General features: G+C 41.3%; 1 long non-coding RNA gene across 1 annotated transcript; it reads left to right on the plus strand.

The window, feature by feature from the left end:
- The first annotated feature begins 12,253 nt into the window (after window positions 1-12,253).
- Window positions 12,254-16,271, plus strand: LOC123566934 (uncharacterized). Its single transcript, XR_006689654.2, has 4 exons — window positions 12,254-12,372; window positions 14,580-14,780; window positions 15,622-15,825; window positions 15,915-16,271. It is a non-coding gene; the product is annotated as an uncharacterized lncRNA (long non-coding RNA).
- The last annotated feature ends 10,936 nt before the right edge of the window (window positions 16,272-27,207 follow it).

The following is a 27,207-nucleotide window of genomic DNA, read 5'->3' on the forward strand; positions in this document are numbered from 1 at the left end:
TATTTTAATTGAAACTTAAAAATGCTTTTAAGTGCTATTAAAATTTGTATGTAATTTGCTTTGATCTGTTACTGTTATGAATTATGTAAGTATACCTGTATTCTACATAGAATAAGTAAGATAAATTCTACATATTTTACTTAGAATACACAGAGCAAATTCTACTTTGTCATAACATTTTATTCTCTTAATATTCTGCTGGATTCAGTTTTTCAAATACTCTATTTGTATGCGCTCATTAGTGAAATTTGCTTATGAAGTGTTAATCACAAATTGATTGACCCAGGGCACCTTCCAGTCTTTGTGTTTATTCAATCTCAGTTGAGGTTGTTGTGTGCTCTTCTAGTCTTTATAGTACTTTTCTCTTGCACATGCTTCTATTTTCAGACAATTACTCATGATTTCTGGTCACTGATGAGACTTTCTCCCATTTTCCAGGGCTTGTTGGGCTTATCCTTGTAATATTAAAAATATTTGGATGGGAGGGTCAGCAGCCATCTGTGTTCAGTCTATCATCTTGATCCAATTCCAATATAGTTGCTGCTGTATTGAAGACAAATTTTATGCCTGTTTTATAATTTTCTGCCCCATTAAATTATCTTTTTTCTTGGCCAAATAGTTTTTTATTAATTGTTTTGAGTGTTTTAGAAAGGCAATGATATTATATAAAAGCAACTGTAGGTTCGGTGCAGTGGCTCACACCTGTAATCCCAGCACTTTGAGAGGCCGAGGCAGGGGTATCCTTTGGGCCCAAGACTTTGAGCCTAGGCAACACAGTGAGATCCTGTCTCTACAAAAAAATGAACAAAATTAGCTGAGTGTGGTGGCATGAGCCTGTAGTCCCAGCTACTTGGGAGGCTGAGATGGGAGGATGGCTTGAGCCTGGGAGGTCAAGGCTGCAGTGAGCCGAGATGGCACCACTATATCCAACATGGGTGACAGAGTGAGACATTGTCTCAAAACAAAACAACAACAAAAATTTGTATCTCCTTTCCAAAAATGGTATCTTTTTTTTTTTTTTCCTTTCCACGGTCCTATTTTATTGGCTAGAGATTTCAGACCATGTTAAATGTGTATGGGAACAGAGGGTATCCTTATTCCTAAAGTAGATAGGGCTCAATTTTGTACATGTATAGAATATTGGCTGCTGGTTTTGTAGACAATTTTTATCTCATTTGAGTTATATCTTTGTTCCTTTTATTTCTAGGTTACTAAGCGATTTTCTAAAAAACTAGGTATCACTGTTGAATTATTATCAAATTCCTTTTTGACCTTAATTCAGAAGGTCATCCTTCACTTCCCTTGACTTATCGAAATAAATAGATTTCCTGATCGAGGGAGGTCACCATCGTCCTTTTCTCCATAGTTTTCTTTCATCATCACCCTATTGTCTTTGTAGTGCAGGATGAACAGCAAGACCCTGACAAGCAATAGGGTGTCTTCAGCCAATGAAGATGGTAAGATGGATAGACAGAAGTGTGCTTTTCTAGTTGTTTTTTCTTTTTTTTTTGTCTTTCCCATCATGTTAAAAAAATTTTCATCTCTCTCCAAAAATCCCAATCCATCCCCAAATAAAACAAGGGCCTGCAGAGAGTCAGCTTCCTGGCTAGAGTGCAAGGTACATGCTGTAGCCATTGGACAAAATGAAGCCAACTGGGTAACAGAATAGAAACCATGACCCTGGCTCTTTATCAATGAAATAACCAGGCACAGACATCACAGGTTTTCTCTTTGCCAGTTCAAAATGCCAAAAAGGGATGCAGGGGAAGAATTAATTAAGATTCTCTCTGATGTAGCTTCTATACTCCCTGCCCGTACTGTGTGTTTGCTTTTTGAGTATGGGATTTGATTCTGAAATACACCATACTTGGCAATTTTCTTTAAAGCTTAAACTCTTAGAACTAAGTCTCAGGATTTTCGATGGCCATGGGCAAATGTTTTTTTTTTTTTTTTTTTTTTTTTTTGTGGATACTGTTTGATGAATGTGCCCAATTGACGCTTATGCTCACAATTTCCAGAAGGAACATCCTGAACTTTTCTAACTAAACACAAGGCTAATGAATTATGTGTGGGAAGCTCTCTCTACCTCTCTCTCTCTTTTTTTAAGTATGTAGCAGTCATGGAAGTTGAGCCATCTTTCCATGAATGCATGATTGCAAATGTCTTTCTTAGTATTTAACTATAGGATAAGAAAATGGCCTAAAACCTAGGCCCTAGAGATGAGCCTAGTAGGCTAGGTTCCCCAACTGTGAGAGAGTATTCAGGATGTTCTTGCTACCCAACAGTATATTCCGTGGAGATAAATCTAGGAAACTCCGATATGACTTCCAGGCTGCCATACTCAAGACCTCCAGCCCCTTTGCCACTTGGACCAGTGAAGAGCCTCACAGCCTGCTCTAACCACAGCTCCCTTCTGAGAGGAAAAGCTGCTCACAGTGAGTGGTCATAGTTATGGTATTTGTCCCCATTCCCACTGCCCCATCACACATATACATAACAAGCTAACTTAAGGATGACCCAACCATAGGTTAGTGACCTTCCTCCAAATGCTTTTATTTATTTTATTATTTTTATTTTAGAGGCAGAGTCTTGCTCTGTCACCCAGGCTGGAGTGTAGTGGCACGATCATAGCTCACTGCAATCTCCACCTCCCTGGTTCAAGCAATTCTTGTGCCTCAGCCTCCTGAGTAGCTGGGATTACAGGCATGCGCCACCATGCTGGGGTAATTTTTGTATTTTTAGTAGGGGCAGTGTTGTGCCATGCTGGCCAGGCTAGTCTTGAACTCCTGACCTCAAGTGATCTGCCCACCTCAGCCTCCCACAGTGTTGGGATTACAGCCACTGTACCTGGCCCCCCAGATGCTTTTAAACGAATCACATTGCTCTCTCATAAAGGAAGAATTGGAACACCGAGAGACTAAGCCAGTTAGGGATCACAGGTGAAGTTGGGGCAGGAGGGATCTTAAGAGACCAAGTGCAAGTTAAAGTTTTGAGGTAGAAAAGACTCTGAGAAAGCAGAGGACAATGGATGGTAAGAAAGAGGAGAACAGATGTGCTGAGAAAAGCAGAGAAGTCCCAAGACATTAAGTGGCCATAGTTCCTGTTGGTTCCCAAGCTCCAGTTCTCATGAGGCACCAGAATGTGTTATAGTTTATTGTCCTTGGGAATCTATGAGATTCCTATGTATTCTCATAATATTAATCCTTTGTATGTGTCAACTTGAGTGTTCTTGCAATCAAAAGACCTGGCCTAAGATATGGACAATGCGGGAAATCCACATTTAGGCAGGCAGTGGAAACTTTAAAACTCTGTCTTTAGTGCCAGCCAGTTACTTTTAATTTGTTTTCTTCATCATAGGAAACCTTATAAAATTGGAGTGTGAATTTCTTGGTGCAGGATGGCAATGCCCAGAGCTTGAGGATTTAGGGTTTACTAGTAGGGCTGAGATCTCTTCACACTCCTACTCAAGAGGCGTGACTATCTTCCATCACCTCACAAAGGTTTTAACTAATGCTTTCAAGATGTGAGTGATTGGTAATTTACAAATGATGCTGGGTAGACTGTCTCCGACATGTCTACTTGCACCTCCAGAACTCTTTATATGAGCGATACTCACTTCTCAGTTCATTTGTTCAGTAAACAAAAGATCAAAGGGAAAAAAAGGTGAGAATTAATAGCAGGAAATGAGCATTTTAGAGAAATGTCTAAAATCAGCTGAGTGCAGAAAGAGAAAGCTTGAATGTGATAGACATCAGCTCTAGAAATTTTCTGAACATTCTAGGATTCTTACGAACCTGCAGCCATCCTTCAAGGCCCAATTCGTGGGGTATTCTTTTCTTGAATTGGGAATTGAAGGGTGGATAGGATTGAGATATGCTGACTTAAGAACAGTAGCATCCCTTGTGGAGAAAATAACACGATCGAAGATCTGGAGAGGGTCGAAGCCAGTATATATGGAAAACTAAGGACAATTCAGATTAGCTGGGGTGCTAAGGGTACACAAATGGAGGAAGATGCATGTTGAACCAAAAAGGTAAATTGCGGCTTAACCTCTGTAATGGCCCCTAGGCAGGCAAAGTGAATAGCAGAGTTTCATGAGTGAGGAAGGGAGTGATTCATTAGCTGCCTTTAGGAATATTAACTTGGAAACACTGTGTTGTGAGGATTAGAGTGAGGAAGGAGTGGACATTGGGAGATCTGGTGCAAGATAAGAAAATAGGCTGGGTGTGGTGGCTCATGACTGTAATCCCAACACTTTAGAAGGCTAAGGCGGGAGGTTCCCTTGAGTCCAGGGGTTTGAGGCCAGCTTGGTCAATGTTGTGAGACCCCCCATCTCTACAAATATATATATATTTTTTAATTAGTTGAGAGTGATGGCATGTGCCTAAAGTCCCAGCTACTTGGGAGGCTGAGGCGGGAGAATGGCTTCAGTCCAGGAAGTTGAGGCTGCAGTGAGCTATGTTCTCACCACTGCATTCCAGCCTGGGTGACAAGGGAAACCTCATTTCAATCAATCAATCAATAATAATAATAATAATAATGTAGTGTTAATAAAAGGAGAACAGGAAGAGAGCAGATGAAAAAGAAATTAAATTACAGAGAAATAGCTCAAGTAGGCCGTGAAAAGAAGCAGTCTGTGTTACCCTTGGAAGTTGCCTGCTTGTGTTGTTGGCAGGATAATAGTGCTTTTAGGAAAGTGGAGAATGCCAGAGAAGGAGAAGAAAGTGAGGAGGAGGAAGAAATAGGGGAGGAGAACTCATTCTTGAATTACTTTAAGAAGCTTCAAAGACTCAATTGATGAGTGAACATTGGATTTAAATACACCCTGTCTCCATTAGGCAGGGACCCAGAAAGATGTACTATGTCATGGCTAAATTAGGCTGAGTTTCATGTCTGCACGAAGAGAAGTGTGTTGGTCTATGTCTGTAACATATATATCACTAAATTTTTCAATGTGTTTGTAATTTGTATAAAAATCTCAAAAAAACCCTAGTCTTTCCCCCCCCCCCCCGAAGGGGATTAAGCTGTTCTATGGCATATAGCCTTGGGTTTTTATTTCATTGTAATAACTTTCTAGTCACTTAAAAAGTTCTTGCATGTTTTGAATTTATTACTCCAAATTTGAAAAATCTAAGGCTTTCTGTCTTAGCACATTGCATGTCTGATTAAGACTTTCTTTCCACAAAGACATTAGAAGGATCTCTGGAGGTGACTGACGAAACAATAATTTTGAGTGGATTTAGGGTTTTAATTATTGGTTTATTTAATTGTGAGTGGGCACTGTGGAAAAAAATCCATCAACAAAGGAAACAATTGTTCCAAAGAATTACATCTGCACTTACTCTCTGTCAAAAATTTCTCATTAAAAATGTGTTTCTTTAAAAGTAACTCAAAGCAGCTGATGAAATACAAGAGCATGGAAAGTTTCAAATCCCAATGCAAATTGGATTCATCAAAGATCATTTGCCAGAGAATTGACTCCATGGTAAAAGAGCTTCTCACCATTTCTCCCGTCCATTATGCCAGCAGTTTTATTTCCATAGGTGGATATTTTCCACTTAAACACTTCCTTTTCATAATGCTTTTGATGTCTCTAGAGCATTAATACTGTTTGACTTTTCTCTTTACTGATGACTCTGACTCATGGTTTTTTTTACTTTAAGAGAGTGGGTGAAGAAAGAAAGAAGCCATAGGCAGCTCTACTAAAGAGGTGAAAATCCTAAAGACCATTCCACAATGTCTGAACCACCATCAAAACTAGGGTGTGAGAAATGACAGTTACTGAGATTCTTCCCAAACCATTCTCTAGTTTTTGTTTTTTGAAAGATCAGGCCTGCCTGAGAGGCCACTGGGGTAAATCGTACAAAACAATAAGACTGTAGGAAAAAATAGAACTACCATTTGATCTAGCTGTCCCTCTTTTGGGCATAAACCCAGAGGTAATGAAATCACCACCTTTTTAAGATATCTTCACCCCCATGTTCACTGCAGAATTATTTACAATAGCCAAGATATGGAGACAACCTAAGTGTCGATCAGTGGACAAATGGATAAAGAAACTGTCGTGTGAACATACAATGGAATATTATTCAGCCCTAAAAAAGAGCAAGATCTTGCCATTTGCCACAACATGGATGAGCCTGGAGGATATTATGCTAAGTGAAATAAGCCAGACACAGAAATATAAATACTGCATGATCTCACATGTGGAATATGACCTCACATGTAGAATATGCTCTCACATGTGGAATCTAAAAATAAATTCACTGTTGGGCCCTGTGACTCATGCCTGTAATCTCAGCACTTTGGGTGGCTGAGGTGGGAGAATCACCTGAGACCGGCCTGGGCAACATAGTGTGATCCTATCTCTACAAAACAAATTTAAAAGATAGTCAGGCATGATGGCACCCACCTGTAGTCCCAACTACTCAGGAGGCTGAGGTGGGGGGATAGCTTGAGTCCAGGAGGTCGAGGCTGCTGTGAGTCATGATCATGTCACTACATTCCAGCCTGGGTGACAAAGTGAGACTCTGTCTCAATAAATAAAATTAAAAAAATAAATAAATACATTGAAAATATATAGAGATAGAGAACAAAACAGTGGTTACTGAGGCAGGGGTAGAGAGTGAAGAGGAAATGGAGTCATGTGGGTCAGAGGATAGAAAGTGGTAGATATGTAGGATTAACAAGTCTAGAAATCTAAGCTACAACATGAAGATCTTAGATAATTAAACCGTGCTGTGTATAGAATTCACTGTCAATGAGTAGATTTTAGCGCTCTTGCCATGGGTAACTATGTGAAATGATGACTATGTTAATTTGCTTCACTATAATAACGTTTTTGCTATCTCTGTATATCCCTGAACATGTTATAATCCTTAAATATACATAATAACATTTATTTTTTAAAAACGATCACAGGAAAACATCTCTTTGAAGCTGGCACTACTGATGAAAACTAAAGCAATGGATGGAGAAAAGAGGAGGAATAAAGACAATTTGGGCTGATGTTCTCCAGAAAAGGAAAGGGTGGTCACCTTGTCAATGGATTTGTTGAGCACCCATTATGTGTGGGAATGGATGATTAAAAGCTACAGAAATCTCTGTCTTGAGGTCATGTATAGTCTATTGAGGGAACAAGGCATATATACCAAAATGACTTAAATAGCAAAGTAAGAGTAACATAATAACTATCAGCAGCCACTGAGCATTATATAGACATTGCTTATTTAATACTTACCAAATCAGCCCATGAAGTAGATGGGTTTGTTAAAATGTATTTGCTGACTGGCAACAGAAAAGCCTACACACACACACACACACACACACACACACACATACTGGCTTAAACAAGTAAGGAGGTTATTTATATCATGCTACAAAAAACCTAGAGTTTGTTACCCTGGTTAAGGCCACCAGGGACACAGCCTCCTCTATATTTCTGCTCTACAGTCCTTAGCTCCACAGTCATAGTTGCTGCCCTTTCAAGCATCACATCTGTGTGTAAAGCAGGCTGAAGGATGGAGTAATGGGCGTGGGGCACTTATAGAAGAAAAGCAATGCTTTCCCAGAAATTCAAGCGTGCTTCCTCTTATATACTATTACGCAGAACAACGTCAGTAGGCTGCCACCAGCTTTAAGGAAGCCAGTTGCTTGAGCATTTTAGCTGAGCACATTGTTACCCTGAACAAAACTGGGGCTCTAGAAGAAGGAAAAATGAGGGGAGAACTTACATTGGGTATATAAACAGCAGTGTCTGCCACGGTGGGTTGACTATGCCATCTTACAGATAAGAAACTGAGGCTCAAAGAAGTTAAATGGTTTGCTCAATTTATCGTACAACCGGCAAATAGCAGAGCCAGGGTTAAAACCCAGATGTGAGTGAATCCAAAGTTTTTACTCTTAATTCCCATTCATTACTGTCATGTGGCACTTCAAATGAATGATATAAATAACTTGATGGTAAATGCAGGGTGAGAGTAGATCAATACGATTTTGGTAGGTAGAAAATAGGGAGTAGAATCATTCAGAGAGAAAGATTTTCCCTACTGTTGGAGGCCTTTGGGGGACAGGAAAATGTCCAAATTGATTATCAGAGAGTTATTGTTAGGAGAGAATGGGAGGAAAGCTCAGAAAGAAGTGCTGAGACACCAGGCTTCCGTGATAGCTCCCAAGTAACAAGTCCAAAATGGAATTTCTGATTTCTCTGTTCCCGAATCCATTTTATTCTCCATCTTTTCCCATCTCAGTAAAATGCACATTTATATGCCCAGCTGGTTAAGCAGAAAATCTGAGGGTTGACATTTATCCCTCCGTTGTCCTCACTCTCACATCTGCAAGTCCTGAAGTATTTACCTCCAAAATACCTCTCGCATACGTCCTTTCTGTCACCGTCTCTGCCCCTTGCTCATCCAGCTTGCCACCAGCGTGTGCTTGAGAATGGAAACAGTCTCCTCCTAAGGGGTCTTCTTGCTTCTTCTCTTGTCTCCTTTAGCCAGTTCTCCACTTGGCAATCTTCAATGAACTTTAAACATTGTAAGCCAGATCACATGACAGCATCCACTTAAAACCCTCCTGTGGTTTTTGTTGCACTTGGAAAGGACCCCAACTATGTCTTTGGCTTAGACCCCAGCTTTGTTTGTGACCCTGCACAGTCTACTACTTCCTTACCTTTCCAACCTATCTTGCTCCGCGTTCACCTTTGCTCACTCTTGGACTCCAATTACAGTAGCTTCTTTGCAGTTGTTGAAATGCTTCTTCCCCTGCCCAAGATCCTTCTTTATGCTTTGGAGCACTTTACCCCTGGTCAACTCTTGTTTCTTCATATTTATGCTTAAACATCATCTCCTCAGGCAGGGTTCCCCATGTGCTCTCTCTAAATCCAGTCCCCCTTGTTCTTCTCTACCAGAAACTTAATAATTTTATTTTTTTCACATTCAAATTACTTTCCTACATATGTAATTATACATTTATTTGTTTAGCTTTTTCTGGTCTATCTTCCCTGCCCCCTGCTAAGAACAATGAGGGCAGAAGCTGTATTTGTTTTGCTGCTGCTGTATGTCTGGTAACACAGTGCTTGGCACAGAGTAGGTGCTCAATAAATGTTTGAATGAATGACTGAGTGAATGAATAAATGACTGATTGAATGAATAAACAACTGACGAGATTGACTTGGGAAAGTATCAAATGCCGGTAGAATGTGTTACACACACAGTTAGAAATAAAGCTTGTGGCCGGGCACGTTGGCTCATGCCTGCAATCCCAGCACTTTGGGAGGCCAAGGCGGGTGGATCACCCGAGGTCAGGAGTTTGAGACCAGTCTGGCCAACATGGTTAAACTCCATCTCTACTAAAAACACAAAAATTAGCTAGGCGTGGTGGCAGGCGTCTGTAATCCCAACTACTCAGGAGGCTGAGGCAGGAGAATCACTTGAACCCAGGAGGTGGAGTTTGCAGTGAGCCGAGATCGTGCCATTGCACTCCAGCCTTGGGGACAAGAGCAAGACTTCATCCAAAAAACAAAAACAAACAAACAAACAAACAAAAACAAAAGAAATAAAGCTGTTAAAGCAATGTTTGACAAGAAGGATTCATTTAATTTACGAGAATCAAATCCGAATGGCAGGTGGGGGATGTCTCTAGAGCAGTTGCCAGGATGGTCTCTGATAACTTTATGGAAACAATAAGAACTACATGTATTTAATTCTATTTTAATTTAACCATTCTATATTCAGGGAGTAGAATTTTGATGATGACAACTACTTCCTCTTCCCTGGGGCACTGCTGAGAAACATTGCCCAGTGTGGCCCTGGGGAGCAGTTTCTGTTCTGGCCTGATCTGGATTCCTCTTCTCTCAGCTTCTGCTAACCTCCTTCTAACTCTGACGCCGGTCCTTAACCGACACTTGTCCTTAACCTACGCTGCCTGCTCAGGAATCAGTCACTTCCTTCTTTCAGGGTCTTTATTACTTACTATTTGCGGATGATTCTTGGTGTCTGAAATGTGATTGCTCAAATTTCACTTTACATAAGTCTGCACCAGTTGATATTTAGAAAAGTTTTACTTCCCTCTAATATATACACAAAAAAACTGACTGCTTGTTCAACATCTATACCTGAGTTCTTTGCCTCAGTAATAACAGTGATGGTATCTACAACAACAGTAACATAGCTTCTACTATTTAGTACTTACTGTGTGGCAGGCATTGTGCTACTCCTTTGAGTAATTAACTTAATCTTTGCCACTGGTGAAGAAGCTGAGGTATACAGCTTGTATTAAATAGGGTGTGATAACTACTGTAACACACAAAGCCTTATTTTATTGCTCATGTCCATGTACTTTAGTGGTCAAGGGTGTCTACTCCACATAATTATCACGGATTCAGGCTCCTTTCATATGGGTCTCGGAATCCTCCCTTAGGTCCTCTGAATCTGGTGGCAGCTGAAAAGAGAGGAAGTGGAGATCATACAGAAGGGTTTAGAACCCAGGCCTAGAAGTGGTATACTCCTTCTGCTCAAATTTCATTGGCCAGGAATCAATTACACGTCTCTGTTGAAATGCAAGGGGGCTGGGAAATATAATCTTCTTATACACCTAGGAGAAGAGGAAGCAATTTTGGTGAATATCTAGCCAGTCTCTGCCACACAGAAATTAAACAAGTTGTCATACAATAAATAAATGCAGATCTGGGACTCAAATACATATTGGTTGGACTAGAAGCCTAAGCTGTTAGCCACATGTCTATCCTCTCTTTCCCTGTATATGCACACTTTTTAATATAAAAACGTTTTTTATATATAAAGATACATTTTTAAAGACTGTGCTGCAGCCACATCATGAAGGGAAGTTTATAGTCTGCTCTTTGTCAGGAAGACTCAGTACTTGATTAAGGGCCAGGCTGAAAATGTCTTCTTTGAAGAGACAGAAAGATGCATGCTGTGACACTTCCTGTGTGAAGCCATATAACCTTTCTCTTTGTGTCGGCAGCTCAGGGATCCTGTTCCTACTTAACCTAATCCCGCCAGAGATCATGAGATCACGTTAGACTAAGGACTTTGGACCTTATCCTGTGGCCAGCCTGCTAATGAAACTCCTAACTGGATGCGTTTAAAATGCAAGTGATAGTCCCTCTTTGCTGTATGGGGTTGGCCTTATACCAGTGTAATGGGTATAACTTTGTTCTGTAAGTTTAGGTGTGTAAAAAATGTACTTTACATTTTCCTTTAATTCAAAATACCTTATTTTATTAATTCCAATATATGCCTTTTTATATGCTAACATCTCTGAAATCTGGATCTAATCATTGATGGCATGTTTGAATTGCTATTTGCTGGGTGGCAGTGCTGATATAGTTGCCATTGTCTGTATGTGTGTGAACATGGTCACAGGTGTTTAGATATTGTTACCTCTTTAGTTGAATAATGTGCACTGTTGGTATTACCCAGACAGAGTTTAGTTGCTGTTTGAAATATTTTCAAAAAGATTATCCTGAGTTTCAGTAATGAAATGAAAACTTATAATGAACAGAAAGGCTCAGAAACAGTAGTGGAGTATAAATATTTTAGAAAAGCAAAATAAAAATTATAAGAATCACTTCAAAGCTACAGTGTCATACAGAGTAAGAGAATTAAATTACTATAAGTACATGAAACTGTGATACAGAGTTATGTAAAAAAAAGCACTGCGTGTTAGTACATGCCAAGCAAGAATGCACTCACATCAAACCTTTCAGAATGGGTGACAACATCTTGGAAGAAAACCTGGAGTCAAGAGTGGGGATACTAGTATGAAATGTTTCATCACCAACAGAGAAAAATAGTGAGGAGAAAAATACAAACAGTGATGCGGAAGAGTTAGACTCTGAATGAAGAGATATGTTTAGGAATTTCTTAATACATTTATTTTCTTTTTTATGTGTACAGGAGTGGCATGTAATAAAAATCTACATCCCAACGAGTCTTTTTTTTTTTTTTTTTTTTTGAGATGGAGTCTCGCTCTGTCGCCCAGGCTGGAGTGCAGTGGCGCGATCTCGGCTCACTGCACGCTCCGCCTCCTGGGTTTACGCCATTCTCCTGCCTCAGCCTCCTGAGTAGCTGGGACTACAGGCGCCCGCCACCGCGCCCGGCTAATTTTTTGTATTTTTAGTAGAGACGGGGTTTCACCGTGGTCTCGATCTCCTGACCTTGTGATCCGCCCGCCTCGGCCTCCCAAAGTGCTGGGATTACAGGCGTGAGCCACCGCGCCCGGCCCCAACGAGTCTTAAAGGGCTTCTCCAGCAAGTGTGTCTCTCTTGGATGCAACTCCTTGGACACAGGAACTTACTAAGGCTGATAAGGCCCTGGGCGTATCAGTGGGCCCTTGGGAGCCTAAAAGGTATTCTGTCCCTCCATGTCCTGCTGGGTGGCTGGGTAGCTGGTTACTGGTAGAATTCACACCTCCTGAGTGCTCTTAGGCATATAGGAATCCAACCTCTCTTCTGCATCATTTTTGCATGGGGAAACTCAGTTGATTTGGGCTGCTTAGATCTCACATGGCCACATTTTCTCCTCTGACATCTTGCAGCCTCCATGACTTTACCTGGGAAAGGGGCACCCGTATCATCAAGCCTGCATGGGGTTTGAGGCGTTTGCCTTCTCATTCCCACAAGGTCACTGGGCTGGGCCAGGCTGCAGGACCCACCGTTTGGGATCCACCAGTGTCCAACTCTCTTAGCTTGCTTTCCACGTCTCTCTTTCATCCTAGTCTGGGCAATGTTTTCTAATATGGAGGGTCAGTTAGACTTTCTCTTATTTCGTGTCCCAAATTCTTCGACTCCTCACTGGCCTTGGGCTCTAAAACCTAGGCCGAGAACAGATTTGTGGTTTTTCTTTCTAAGTCAGGGTCTCATTTTGAGATAGGGTCTTAGGTTTTCCTTTCTTTTTGAACAAGTGGTTCCGAATACGCAGCTCACAGAATGGAAGAAAGGTCTGAGTGAAAAGAAACATGATAAAACCACACTGACGAGCATTTCAAAATACTTTCCTAATGCAAATTCTTACAGTGCCTACTCTTTCACTCGTATTTTAACGTGTTCTTTTAGGTCAGTTTCTTACGTTGCTCGTTTTCCATATTAGCAGCCTGGTGGCTGATTTCAATGATCCATCAAGGCTTCTTCCATTTATTTTCGCTGATCACCTCAGTAACCAGGGTGAAGGTATAGCCATTCTCTTCCTCCTCCTCTTTTCTTACCTTTTTTTTTTTTTTTTTTTTTTTTTTTGAGACAGAGTTTCACTCTTGTTGCCCAGGCTGGAGTGCAATGGCGTGACCTCGGCTCACCGCATGCAACCTCTGCCTCCCAGGTTCAAGCAATTCGCCTGCCTCAGCCCCCAAGTAGTTAGGATTACAAGGCATGTGCCACCATGCCTGGCTAATTTTGCACTTTTAGTGGAGACAGGTTTTCTCCATGTTGGTCAGACTGGTCTCGAGCTCCCGACCTCAGGTGATCCGCCTGCCTCGGCCTCCCAAAGTACTGGGATTACAGGAGTGAACCACTGTGCCCGGCCCCTCCGCCTCTTTTTATTTTTATAATATAAGGTTTATAATTTCTATTTCATTAAAAGAAATGAGTAACATACGGACAAGTAGAAGAAAGGGAAAAAAATACATAAAACTTCACTAAGACATCCCCTGGTTGGTGGCATTCTGTAGTTTTTCCTTCTAGTTATTTTTTAATGCTTTCTTGGTGTGTGTGTATGTATATGTGTGTGTGTGTGTGTGTGTGTGTGTGAGATTCATGTTACATCAGACGTAGAACTGTATATCCGGCATTGTTCATTCAACACTATAACTCTTTTTCCTTATTATTATAAAATCTTCAGAAACATTAGTGAGTTGACGCAGCAGAGTTTACTCAAACCATTTGCCTAGTGTGGAGCATTTAGCTTATTCTCACTGTTGTGAGAATATTTATACATAAATAATAGCATTATGATTGATATCCTTATGCATGAAGTTTTTCCTACATTTCTTCTTATTATCTTGAGTTAGTCTCCCAGAATTGGATTACTAGAAAGACTACCATTTTAAAAACAAGCTATTTCCCTGGACTTCATGCAGTATTTCCTCTCCAAATATGAAAATCTTTTATCTGAATACCTTATATCACATCAGGCTGTACTCGATGTTTCCAGTGGGAAAAAATCTAACTGCTGCTGATGCAAGAACATTGTATATCCTCACAAAGGCAAGACTGACGATACAGAAAACATAAAGCCAAAAGCTTTGTCTGTTATTTCCCCCTTTATCGATAGTTATAATAGCTTCTCTGAAAGCAGTATATACTATTTGAGTGGAAGATTTCCACAGGCTTCTTTTTTTTCACCTCCAGTTTCCTTCGATCTTGACGGCTTTTTCTGATCTCATAACAATAACTTGGCATTTATAGGAGGAGATGTTCTGTACCTACAAGTAGAAAGTCTGACTCAAATAGTTACTTCTAAGGTTGTGTTATTTTAAAATCTAAGCTCAAAGTTCCATGGTGGATTTTACTTTCAACAAACACCCAAAGCCAATCCATTCAAAGCACTGTGTTCTCCAAGCAGCTACTGGAGGTGGCTGAGCTCGTTCTCCAACAATATGTCATCGCTCCAGATGTCTTAGGCCTCCTCTTCTGAAACTACTGTCAAAATCTCTGGCACGTTTTTTGAATGTCCTCAATGAAGAAAAATCTTAATCTTTTGAGGAGGAATTGGATCTTTTGAAACTTCCAGTGGTTTTCAGAATCTAACTGAGTGGACAATGAGGTGAGTGGGAAAATGGGCAAGATTTAAAAAAATAAATTACCACGGTACTATTACAAAACCACGAGGCTGATTTTCTTGTGTGACTAGTAAATAGCACAGAATATGAGAACAATTCTCCCAGAATAAACAGTTAGATTTTAAGCTGCAGTAGATCATTAGGATATGCAGATTAATGAACCTGATGGCCAGGTTGAGACACTTATACTCCGAAGTGTATGTGTGCATATGTAATCTAGGCTCATTACTTACGAGTGATGCCACTTAAATGAAAACATTTGCATATTTTTAAAGAAAACTCAGCTTGAGATAAAGAAATAAAACAAAATCTATGTATTGACATTCATGGGCTTAATTAATTATAACAGCCCAGGGAGGACTCTGCCTCTTTTAAAACAATGTCATTTTATTCATTTAAAATAAGTAATACATACTTTTTATACAGAAATCGGAAAGCCCAGAAATTTCTTTACTCAGAGCTATTCCCTCATAATATATATGTTTTTAATAGACTTAATTTTTTAGAGCGGTTTTAGGTTCACAGCAAAATTGAGCAGGTCAGAGAGTTCCCATATACCCACTTTCCCAACACGTGCAGATCCTCCCCCATTATCAACATTTCCTGCCAGAGAAGACATTTGTTACAACTGATGAACCTGCATCAAGACAACGTTATCATCCAAAGTCCATAGTTTACAGTGGGGTTCATTCTTGTATATACCATGGGTTTGGACAAATGTATAATGACATGTATCCACTAAAGTATGATATAGAATAGTTTCATTGCCCCCCTAATCTACCATGTTCCATCTCTTCATTATATTTTGATCTAAATATATCTTAGATTGGGTTCCCTGGAAACAGACTCTGAGAACTGCCTGCTGAATGCTTACTGGGAGCATGCTTTCAGGAGATGCTCCTTGTAAGAAAGTAAGGAAGGACTGTGCTGTGCAGAAAAGAATCTGGCTCCAGATGCAGTTGCAACTGAGACTCATCCAATCATGGAGGGAGCTGTGGAGCTGGGATGGCCCTTTAGAATTGACCCAAAGTAAGGTAACAGGCCCGACTTTTGTATCCTTGCATCAGTGAGTCACTGGCCCCCTAGAGGGGCTAATTCTGGATGATTCTATTTTTTAGGGCCATGGACGATTCCCAATAGGGGATGCAGCTGTGTGCTATCAGCAGTGATATTCCCAGCAGCTGGAGAGAGACGTGTATACTTCACAAAGGGAAGCTGGGCAAAGACTGCATTCAGTATCCACTGTAATGTCATGTCAAAATTGTGATCACACAGTCCATGCAATTTCTCAACCTACTTTTTCACTTAACATTATTTGATGAATTTTTCCCATTTTGTTAACTTCTCTTTGAAATCAACATTTTAAATATCTGCTTATTTTATCATATGAAAGTATCATTTATTTAACTGTTCTCTTATTATTGAACAATTTTTGACACATTTTCACTATAATAATATAATGAACATCTTTATATCTTTGTAATATACATGATACTAAAAAAATAAACTGTATTTCATTGAGAGTGCTTACTATTGACTATGTCAGGTCAATATCTTTCTTGCCTTCGTTATGGCATTTCTATGAGAAATAAATAAGAGGCTGGGTGTGGTGGGTCACGCCCATAATCCCAGCCCTTTGGGAGGCCAAGGCAGGCAGATTACTTGAGGTCAGGAGTTCGAGACCAGCCTGGCCAACATGGTGAAACATGGTCTCTACTAAAACACAATTATGAGCAGGGCAGGGTGGTGTGTGCCTGTAATCCTAGCTACTCAGGAGGCTGAGGCATGAGAACTGCTTGAACCTGTGGGGGTGGAGGTTGTAGTGAGCCAAGATCGCACCAGTGCACTCCAGACTGGTTGAAAGAGCAAGACTCTGTCTCAAAAAAAAAAAAAAGAAAAGAAAAGAAAAGAAAAGAAAAGAAAAAGAGAGAAAATAAATGTAAATTATGTTACACTTTTAAACTCATTTGATATTAACTTTGTGATGCAGAGACTATTGTCATCTCCATTTTTCAGATGAGGAAACTGAGGCACAGAGGTTAAGATCATCTAAGTGAGCATTTGAATAGTACAGGCACTATAAATCCAGAGTCTGAGCAAAACATGATACTATTTCCCTCATCCTGCTTTTCTGATGCTTTTCCTAAGTTTATATACTTAGAATTCCATAGTCAAAGGGCTTGACTTACTTTAAAGCTCATGATAAGGATTGCCAGATTATTTTCCAGAAGCAGTGAGAACTTCCACCAGTAGAGTATGAAGGTTTTATTTTTCCATAGTCAACAACACAGAACCCAAATTCTTAATTAGAACCATGATAAAGAACAAGTAATCTATTTTCTTGTCTTGCATCAGGCACTATGAACATTGATTGTTCTTAAGCAGGCCTTTCCCTTGTTTGTTAGCATGCCCAATTATTTCAAGATCATCTTCTAAGTGTTCACTAAAATGGATGACCTACATTTCAAAGAAGAATTTTTTGTTTGTGGAACGAATGCATGAATGAGGACGGGGAGGGGCCTGGATCACAACCTTGTACTGGAATATCAGGAGTTGTGTAAAGCAAGGAGGTGGAGACTTTGCAGAACAAAGCCCCCCCAAGACAGGGAAGTGATTTTTGACAATTGGACCATTTTTCACACACTCTTTATTGGGGTCTTTAAAAATCTCAGTTGAATTCCTTATGTAATAAACACTCACTGCAGTCCCTTTACCTGCCAGATTCTATCATGTGGTTGGAAACATTGATGCTTAATTCTGGAAGGAATTCAGGGTCATGTGGTCCCATCCCTTATGACACAGAGGGGGAGCTTCAAGCCAGTGTCACCTCGTTGGGGCCTTTCCCTCTCCTGTGGGTGGACTGCAGGAGCTGGGGGGAGGGGAGGATGGTTCTGTTTTCCTCCATTCAAGGTCAGAGGAACTCTTCAGAAACGTCTTAGAAGGCAGCCAGAGTTATTTTGTATTATTTTAGCATTGACTTTAGACTGATCTTACTTTCACATAGCTCCATAGTTAGTTCATTTCTGAATTCTGAGAGATGTCTCTGGAAACCCAGTTTTTCACTCACTTCTAACCTTTGGCAACCTCTTTAAGTTCATTTACTTGCCATTCCCTCTTCCATATAGGTTATTGTGAGGCTGAAATGAGCCAAAGTATTTAAAATTCTTACAGTAATACTTACAAAGAGTAAACAATTTATAAATATTGACTTTGGTTCCCTTCCTTCTTCTCTGCTCCCCATTTTCCTCCTTCCCAGAATGGTGTATAGCTGTGAGATATTTCTGAACCTCAACTTCCTCATCTAAAAGTCATAAATTATACTTTACTATATATTCGCCACACAGGGTTTTAGTGGGGATCAAATGAGGTAATCCATCTAAAGCGACTTGCGCAGCACCTGGCGCAGAGCGGGCAGTCAATAATTTGTAGCTGGGATTACTTTAAAACCTGTTAATGTGCTTTAAGTCAGTTATCGAATTTTCTGGGCTGTCTAAAAGAATGAATCATATGCACTTGATTAATTTTCAGCCCTGTTGAATTTATTTCTTTTCTGCTCAGCTTTCCTGAGGTGCAACTGACAAATTAAAATTGTGCATATTCAAGGGGTACTATGTGATGTTTTGATATACAGTAGTTCCCCCTAATTCATGGTTTTTCTTTGCATGGTTTCAGTTACCCACAGTTAACTGAGGTCTGCAAATCAATGAATATAGTATAATAAGATATTTTGAGAAGGAGCGAGAGAGGCCACCTTTGTATAACTTTCATTATAGTATATTGTTATAACTGTTTTATTTTTTGCTAGTTATCATTGTTACTATCCTATTGTGCCTAGTTTATAAATGAAACTTTATCATAGATCTGTATGTACAGGACAAAGCATAGTACATGTAGGGCTAAGCATTATCTGTGGTTGCAGACACCCACTGGGGATCTTGGAACATATTTCCCTTGGATAAGGGGGGACAATTATATGTGTACATTTGGAGTGATTTCACAATTAACCCATCTTTCACCTCATACAGTTTTTTTTTTTGTTTGTTTTTGTTTTTGTTTTTTTTTTGTGATTAGAACACCTAAGACCTGCTCTCTTGGCAAGTTTCAAGCATACAGTGTAGTATTATGAACTGTAGTTACCAGGTTGTATATTAGATCTACAGAACTTCTTTTATGACTGAAATGTTGTACTCCTTGACCAAAATCTCCTCCCTGTATTGTATCCTGCATCCCCTGACCACCTTTCTACACTCCGTTTCTATGAGTTTGATTTGTTTAGAATCATATGTACGTGAGATCATGCAGTGTTTGTCTTTCTGTGTCTGGCTTACTTTACTCAGCATCATGTCCTCTGGATTCATCCACGCTGTCTCAAATGGAAGAATTTTCTTTGTTTTTTCAGTTAGCTCTGTTGAGTTTAGATAAAGTAGGAAATGGATAGAGAACAAGCATAACATAGATTTCATGGATGAGGTGTTAATTTCAGCCCTGTAATCTTCAATTTCTGTGCTTTTCTCCATCTCCTTTCTTGATTTTTGTTTTTCTTTCTCTTAGTCTCTATTGTTTACTATTCATGATAACTGAAGTTCCCTTTTCCTATGGTTCAGTTTGAGGAGTAACTTGTGCCAGTGATGAGCAGCTGAAATGACTGACATCAGGCCATTGGCCTCTTGGTTGTTAAATATATTGGATTCATTCTCCTGGTCTCTGGACATTACTGGACCTTCTTTTCCTGGGCCCGAGGGACAGCGTTCCCTCTTTTTTCCTGTCTCTCCTCTCTGTAAAAAGGCCCCTCAGGGGCTTTTCCTCTTCCTTTGCTGCTGCTAAGTTCTGAAGTTCCCTGAATTTCCTGTGCAACTGTCTTCTCACCTCCTACTCTTGCTGGGTAAGTTTCTCTCTTCCTGTGAGGGCTTCATCTGTATTGTGTTAAGCCCCAAATCTGTGCCTCTGACCTAGACTTCTCAGCAATGTTTAGTGAGTGGACATCTCGTCTTGGGTATGCCACTGGCCAGTCCAACTCAATAGGTAGAGAATGAACCCATCATTGTTTTCCCCCAAACCAGCTCTATAACTCCAGCCCTCAACCACTCTGCAACCATTAGTGTAAAGGTTGTTAGTTCAGAGGACACAATAGAGGGAATAAATGATGTATTTTGACTTTTCCAACTAGACTCTCACTTTAAAAATGTCATCTTCTCTATAAATACTGATTCAACCCATAATTCTTTTCTCTGCACCTATCTGTGTTATATTATAGAACTGATTTTAGTCTATTGCTATGCTTCATTTATGTTTCTTTCCTTCTAGACCAGGGGTCAGTAAAATTTTTTGGTAAAGGGCCAGAGAGTAAATATTTTAAGTTTTACAGGCCATATGGTCTCTGTTGCAACTACTCAACTCTGCTGTTTTAGTGTGAAATCAGCCATAGACAAAACAAACGAATGAGCGTGGCTGTATTCCAATAAAACTTTATTTACTGAAACAGGCAGTGGGCTAGATCTGGCCCACAAGCCAGGAGTTTACTGACCCCTGGTCTAGACTGTGGACTCCTAGAGAGTTACTTAATAAGAATTTAGAGTTTAGAGAGCCTTTTACCTGCCAGATGATGTCAGAGGTCTGAGAATCTGGAGACAAATGCTCTTCGGTTCCTGACCTCAGGGATCTCCCATGGAGACCAAGCATGTGCTGTGGTTGAGGTGCAGATTAGTCTCCTAGGGCTGTCCTAACAAAGTGTCACAACTGGGCGGCTCTAAATAATAGAAATGTATTCTCTCACAGCTCTGGAGGCTAGATGTCCGAAATCGAGGCGATGTCAGAGTTGGGTCCTTCTGGGTGCTGTGAGGGTGAGTCGGGCCCATGCCTCTCTTCCAGCTTCTGGTGGCTCCTTGACTTTGTAGATGCATCACTCTAATCCTCTACCTACCCCTGGAGTTCTCCATGTGTCGTTCCTTTGTACATGTGTCTCTGTGTCCAAATTTTCTTTTTCTTTCTTTCTTTCTTTTTTTTTTTTTTGAGATGGAGTCTTGCTCTGTCGCCCAGGCTGGAGTGCAGTGGCACAATCTTGGCTCACTGCAGCCTCTGCTCCCCTGGTTCAAACGATTCTCCTGCCTCAGCCTCTAGAGCAGCTACAGGCGTGTGCCACCATGCCCAGCTAATTTTTGTATCTTTAGTAGAATAGGGTTTCACCATGCTGGTCAGGCTGGTCTCAAACTCCTGACCTCAAGTGATCTGCCAGCCACGGGGCCTCCCAAAGTGCTGGGATTACAGGTGTGTGCCACCACATCTGACTAATTTTTTATTTTTAGTAGAGACGGGGTTTTGCCATGTTGGCCAGGGTGGTCTTGAACTCCTGACTTCAAGTGATTCACCCTCCTCGGCCTCCCAAAGTGCTGGAGTTACAGGTGTGAGCCCGAGCCACTGCACCTGGCCTCCAAGTTTTATTATTTTATCAGGACACTAGTCAGATTAGGGACCACCCTAATGACTTCATTTTAACTTGATTACTTCTGTAATCTGTAAGATTCTGTTTCCAAATAAGGTAACACACAAAGGGTCAGGACTTCACAATATCATCTTTGAGCAACACAGTTCAATCCACAATGAGGTGTATGTATTAATATTTACCACTTGTACGCCAAGAGAACTGAGGTGAGGAGGATTCATCCTGCTGAACAATGGGGGAGAAGAAAAGGGAGGGCACAAAAACCAACATAACATTTGGCCTGCATGGATGACTAATATCTTGCTAGACTACAGAAATAGGAAAGGAAATTCCAGTTTGAGCAAACAACTTGAGCAAATGCAGGAGGGCAGGATCATAAGAACAAGAAATGTCTGTTGAATAATTACCCTGGTGCAGCTACAAAATGGTGAGGTTGGTGGAAGGGGCTCAAGCTGATTCCAGAAAGATAAGCTGGGGCGAGACCAAATGTGTGCAGGCTTCAAGAGTTGCTTGCATGATGTTTGTTGACTAATGAAGTATCAAAGTTGAAAATGGGAACAGTGGTTGTGATAAATTCTCGGCTACGAATTCCCTTTCGTTCAATCTCTGGGGGCTAATTGTTGCAAGTACTTGTCAGCATCTGGACCACTATCCTGTAATCTCTTTCACCTGCAGTTGGGTTCGCAGCTCCCTCATAATTTTTGTGCTTCCATATGTGTTAGAAGAATTCAAGGACAGTATAACTGAAGGTCTAGCTCATAAGCAAATGTTCTCTGATGGAAATATGGAATATGTTTGTCTTTTGGTAATAATAGCTAACCTTTGCTGAATGTTTACTCTAAACCATCCACTGTTCTAAGCATCTTCTGTATTAACTCATTTAATCCACATGCTCCTGCATGAGATTCTAGTATCTCCACTTAATATACCAAGTAATTGAGCTTCAGAATGGTGAACTGGCCAACGTAACCCAACTGGTAAATAACTGTTCTCTAACTACTAGACTATATGCCTCCTTCTCCCTTTGGCCTTCCTGTCCCCACTCTCTTGCCATACTTGTTTTCCCACAGCCCCTCTTGGGTCAGTCAGTTTACTTTGGTTCACCTCCACTCACCCATCAATTAGTGTTTGATGTTCAGATTCTTAGCTGTCTCTTACTTCCTGTTTTCCTCCCCTATTCTTATGCTTTGTCCCATTTCTTGGTCTTTCCTTCACTGTCCCTACATTGGCTTATTAGTTCTTCCTACTTCTGGTGTCAGCAATAGATCCAGTTATTTTAAAGGACCTTTCCTTTTGCTTATCCTCATTTCTAAATTCTTACCAACTGCATATAAAAACATAGCCCCAGCTTGGCACAGTGGCTCACGCCTGTAATCCCAGCACTTTGGGAGGCTGAGGCAGGCGGATCACAAGGTCAGGAGTTCAGGACCAGCCTGGCCAGCATGGTGAAACCCCGTCTCTACTAAAAATACAAAAAATTAGCTGGGTATGGTGACATGCGCCTGTAATCCTAGCTACTTGGGAGGCTGAGGCAAAAGAATTGCTTGAATCCTAGAGGCGGAGGTTATAGTGAGCCAAGGTTGTGCCACTGCACTCCAGCCTGGATGACAGCGCAAGACTCCTTTTCCAAAACAACAACAACAACAACAACAAAGAAACAAAACAAAACAAAAACCACATAGCCCCTGCAGACCTCATAGCTAATACAATCCCTGTTTTGGAGAGGTGGCGGATAGTCAATGGGCTGCATAGTCCAACGTAAAAATAAGAAATGTCATCGTAGCCATGTAAGTCTCATTAAAGAGGATTATGGAAATGCTGACAATAATAAATTTGTAGGACACGTAAGAGTGTATAAAATACTGCCGCATCTTGTGCTAGTAGCCTAATTTCTGGATTACTATTTTTCTGACATTTTACACAAGGCTTCATTTTACCTAGTTCAGTATTTAAGATTGAGAATTTTTTCCTAAATGTGTCATTTCTGATTCCATCGAAGGCGTAAGTTTAGAGAAACCTCACGGCTAACCATCCAACAGTAGCTTGCCAGAATAAAGGCCATGACGTTTTGGAATTTTAGAGGAGTGAGTATTGAGACAAATTCTAGGATAGTGGTGAGAGGAGGAGGGGTGGACAATGGGGCCATTTTCAAAATCATTACACCAGATTAAGTTAGATTTTTCCTATAAAGCCTCCCTGAGGTGCCCTTGTGTTTTTTATCTGGCAATTTTCTTGGATAGAAAATAAACAGAGGACTTTTGGCTCCTGTTCAGCGCTGTACCTACAGAAAGCGACTTTTTGGAACTTGCAAGCAGCTTATGTGTGCATGAGTGTGCGTGCAGGAATTTTCTGGAGAGGCATGAGGCACTACTTTAATTCCCATGGATGCTGTTTGTTCCCCGGAACGGAAAATGTTCTATTTTTGGCCACAAGAATATTTCTGAGAAAAAAAAAGTTAAACAAAGCATGGCGACAAGCTCGTTCGTGTCGTTGTCTGAGTTTCAAGAAGAGTTTGCTGCGTTTCGGGGAAGAACTTCTTCACGGAGGCAAGGGGTTGGAAGTGATAGGAGAAACTCTTCAACTTGGAATCCTGAGATAGGACTTGGGTGTCTGGGCAGAGGTTGCACAGGTGGGGAGGTCCTGGCTGTGAAGGCCACAGCCTGGCCTTTGATTGCGGGTGGCAGGTTGAAGGGTGCAGAAAAAAAACTCTATTGCATCTGAAAAAGGTAAACACTTGAAGATAAGTATTCTCTGCCCAGCTGCTGAGAATGAACTTATCTTGGGCTACAACCTAATATTTCCCCCAAAGCAAGAAAGCCCTGTTGGCATCCCTGCCTTAGCATTCCCGTTGGCCACAAGCCTTTGTGGGGAAGGACTTCCAGGGGCAGGTTTCCAGCAGCCTCTGATTTCCAGATAACTCAACGGGGCCAGTCACATAGTGAATGAAATCTTTTTGGGCCCTTCCCCCATCAGACGCTTTTCCCAGAAATAGCTTTTTGCTACCATGACCTCTTTTGCTGCTGTTTGATATCCTTGATATGAAAAATGTGAATGGAGACAAGCACCCTATTAACCAGCACCTCTTAGGCAGCATTGCTTGTTGAAGGTATCTTTTCACGGAGGTGAGCCGGCACCGCCCAGGGCATTATGGGAGCATCCTGAAGGTACGGGCCTCATGCTGCAGCCACTGGAGTGGCTGGCAAGAGTGATCACAGACACTGTAAAGCCCTAAGCCCCTGGAAAGGGAGCTGATTAAGGCTTGTGATTAAGGCTTGTGGAGAGGGAGCTGTGTAATTGGATGCCCTGAAGCAAACCTCGAGCAGAATCCTGTGAGGCAGCCTGGGATTTTCTCTCCCCAGTGTGCTGTTGAAACATCCGTGAATTCCAGTTGGTTGTTGTTTTCATCTGCTTCAAGCCTAGCCCTTGGGTACAGATGCTGTCGTGTTTCTGGGTAATGTTTCATTCTTGGTAGGAAGGGCTGTTCCCTTCTCATGAAGTGATTCGATATCTTTGGAGTTACGAAATGAAGTGCTGGTGAGACCTGTTGTTACTTGCTGTTCCTTAGGCAGAGCGTTTCTGAGGAGCCCTGTTCTTGAAAGCAGCACTGAACTGACGCCTTGCGAGCCTGAGAGTTTTCTTCTTGGTTACAGTCTTTTGAAATATGTACTTGGGATTCAGGAACTTGCACTGCAGGGGTTCAGAAATGTGTCCATCCTGCATGACCTCCGCTACTTGGAGGCAGCTGGATATCTTGTGCCTTTATCCTCATGCATTCAACAAATATGTATCAGGCGCCTCCTATGTGCCAGGCACTAGGGCAACTACAAGGCAGTCTTGCTGATGGGGAAGACAGACCATATATAAATATCTTCCCATGCTGGAGAGTACCAAGAACAGAGCCAGAGAGAGAATCGTGGTAGATATACTTCTGGCAAGGGTGGGCAAGAATGTTCTTTCTGGGGTGTGTGTGTGAAATTTAAGGTAACATCAAAAGAAGCCAGTAATATGAAGAAAGCGGGATGGGGACGACAGAAGAAACAACAAGTGCAAAGGCCCTGAGGTGAGAGAGCTACGCCTGCCTGAGGAGTCTAACAGCACGGGTGAAGCCGGAGCACAGAGTGAAGATGAGAAATCCCTGAGATGAGTTTGGAGAAGTAGCCATGGGGCTGGATTGCACAGTGCCCTGTGGACCAAGAGGGATGTGTGAACGTTATCCTAAGAATGTTGGAGGGCCTCTGGAGGGCTTGAAGCAGAGGCTTGACATGATCTTCCTACAGTTTGGAAAGAACACTTGCTGCTGTTTGGAGACTGGATAGGGATGGAGGCAAGAATGGATGCTTTAGAAGGCTCTTGCCGATGTCCAGGCAGGAGCTGACAGTGGTTCAACCTGGGGCTCGAGGGGTGGGGTGGGATGGCAGCGGCTCCTTCCTATCTGTGTTCATTCTGGTCTCCTTCCATGTATTGTCCTTCTCACCATTGTTTTCTAGGGGAAAAGCTGGCCTTCCTTTATAAGAGCTTCACGGTGGGCTGGTACTTTATTTATTTATTTATTTTGAAACAGAGTCTTGCTCTGTCACCCAGGCTGGAGTGTAGTGGTGTAATCTCGGCTCATGGCCACCTCTGCCTTCCAGGTTCCAGCAATTCTTGTGCCCCAGCCTCTCGAGTAGCTGGAATTACAAGTACGCACCACTATGCCAGGCTAATTTTTGTATTTTTAGTAGAGACAGGGTTTCGCCGTGTTGGCCAGGCTGGTCTTGAACTCCTGGTCTCAAGTGATCCACCCACCTCGGCCTCCCAAGGTGCTGGGATTGAAGACATGAGCCACCATGCCCCACCAGGACTGGTACTTTAGTCTCTTCCAAAGCTCTTTAAGTAAATTGATCCATTTGATTATCTCAGTAACCCTGTGAGGGATACAGTGATATTGTCCTTCTGTGACAGATAAGCACAAGGGAGGTCCTTGAGGTTATAGAGAGTTCCTAGCAGAGCCAGCTTCCTGCACACCCAGCCCAGGCCTCTCTGCTACTCCATGGGACCTACCCTGTTGACCTTTTGGTTTTGTACTGTCACTGTGGATTATGACTTTTATTAAAAAAATTATTAAAAAGGTAAAATCTGATTTAGGTAAATGCAAAAGAAGCACTTAAAAAAATTTTTTTTTTGATCCAGAGCCTCTTTCTGTCACCTGGACTGGAGTGCAATGGTGTGATCATGGCTCACTGCAGCCTTGACTTCCTGGGCTCCAGTGATCCTCCCATCTCAGCCTCCCAAGTAGCTAGGACTACAAGCCTGTGCCACCAAAAATTTTATTTAATTCATTAATTAATGAGGGAACCAGTAAGATGGTGTACCCTGTTCAAATACTAAGAAGTAAGGATATTTATAGGCAATTTAATAAAAAAAATTGTTAGGATAAGATTGCTGGGTTAGATATAAACTGGTTAATGCCCAACAAGCCACAAATCTTTGAGGTTATATGTTGCAGCAGACAGAAATGGTCAGTGTTTCTACTGGACAAAAATGTACAAGATAATAGATAACTTCACTAAGTCAGAGACCTTTAGTCACTGGGAAGCAATGATATGAACTAAGTATATTCTCCTAGAAAATTCTTTGGAGGACTTGGAAAGGTGTGTCACTCACCACTTTTGCCTTATTTCCAAGTTTTAGCTAATTTTTATGACACTGTTTCTCAGAGCAGCGATTCCCTTGGTATAATGCCTTTAAGATGATGTTTATGGAAAACCTGGGGACTGAGGTCAAAGACTAATAAGGAATGGATACGTTAAAATACAACCCAAACTCCCCCAGAATGAGTTGGGACTCAGTCATTTATCAGACATCTATTGAGTCCTGTTCATGGGTTTGCAGAGCCCTGTGCTAGGCTGTGGGAGCACAAAGCTTAATACAAAACAGTTCCTGCCCTATGGACCTCATAGTCTAGACAGGGAGACAGACACGTAAATGGACAC

This window comes from Macaca fascicularis, chromosome 9, assembly GCF_037993035.2.
Source record: "Macaca fascicularis isolate 582-1 chromosome 9, T2T-MFA8v1.1".
Lineage (NCBI taxonomy): Eukaryota > Metazoa > Chordata > Mammalia > Primates > Cercopithecidae > Macaca > Macaca fascicularis.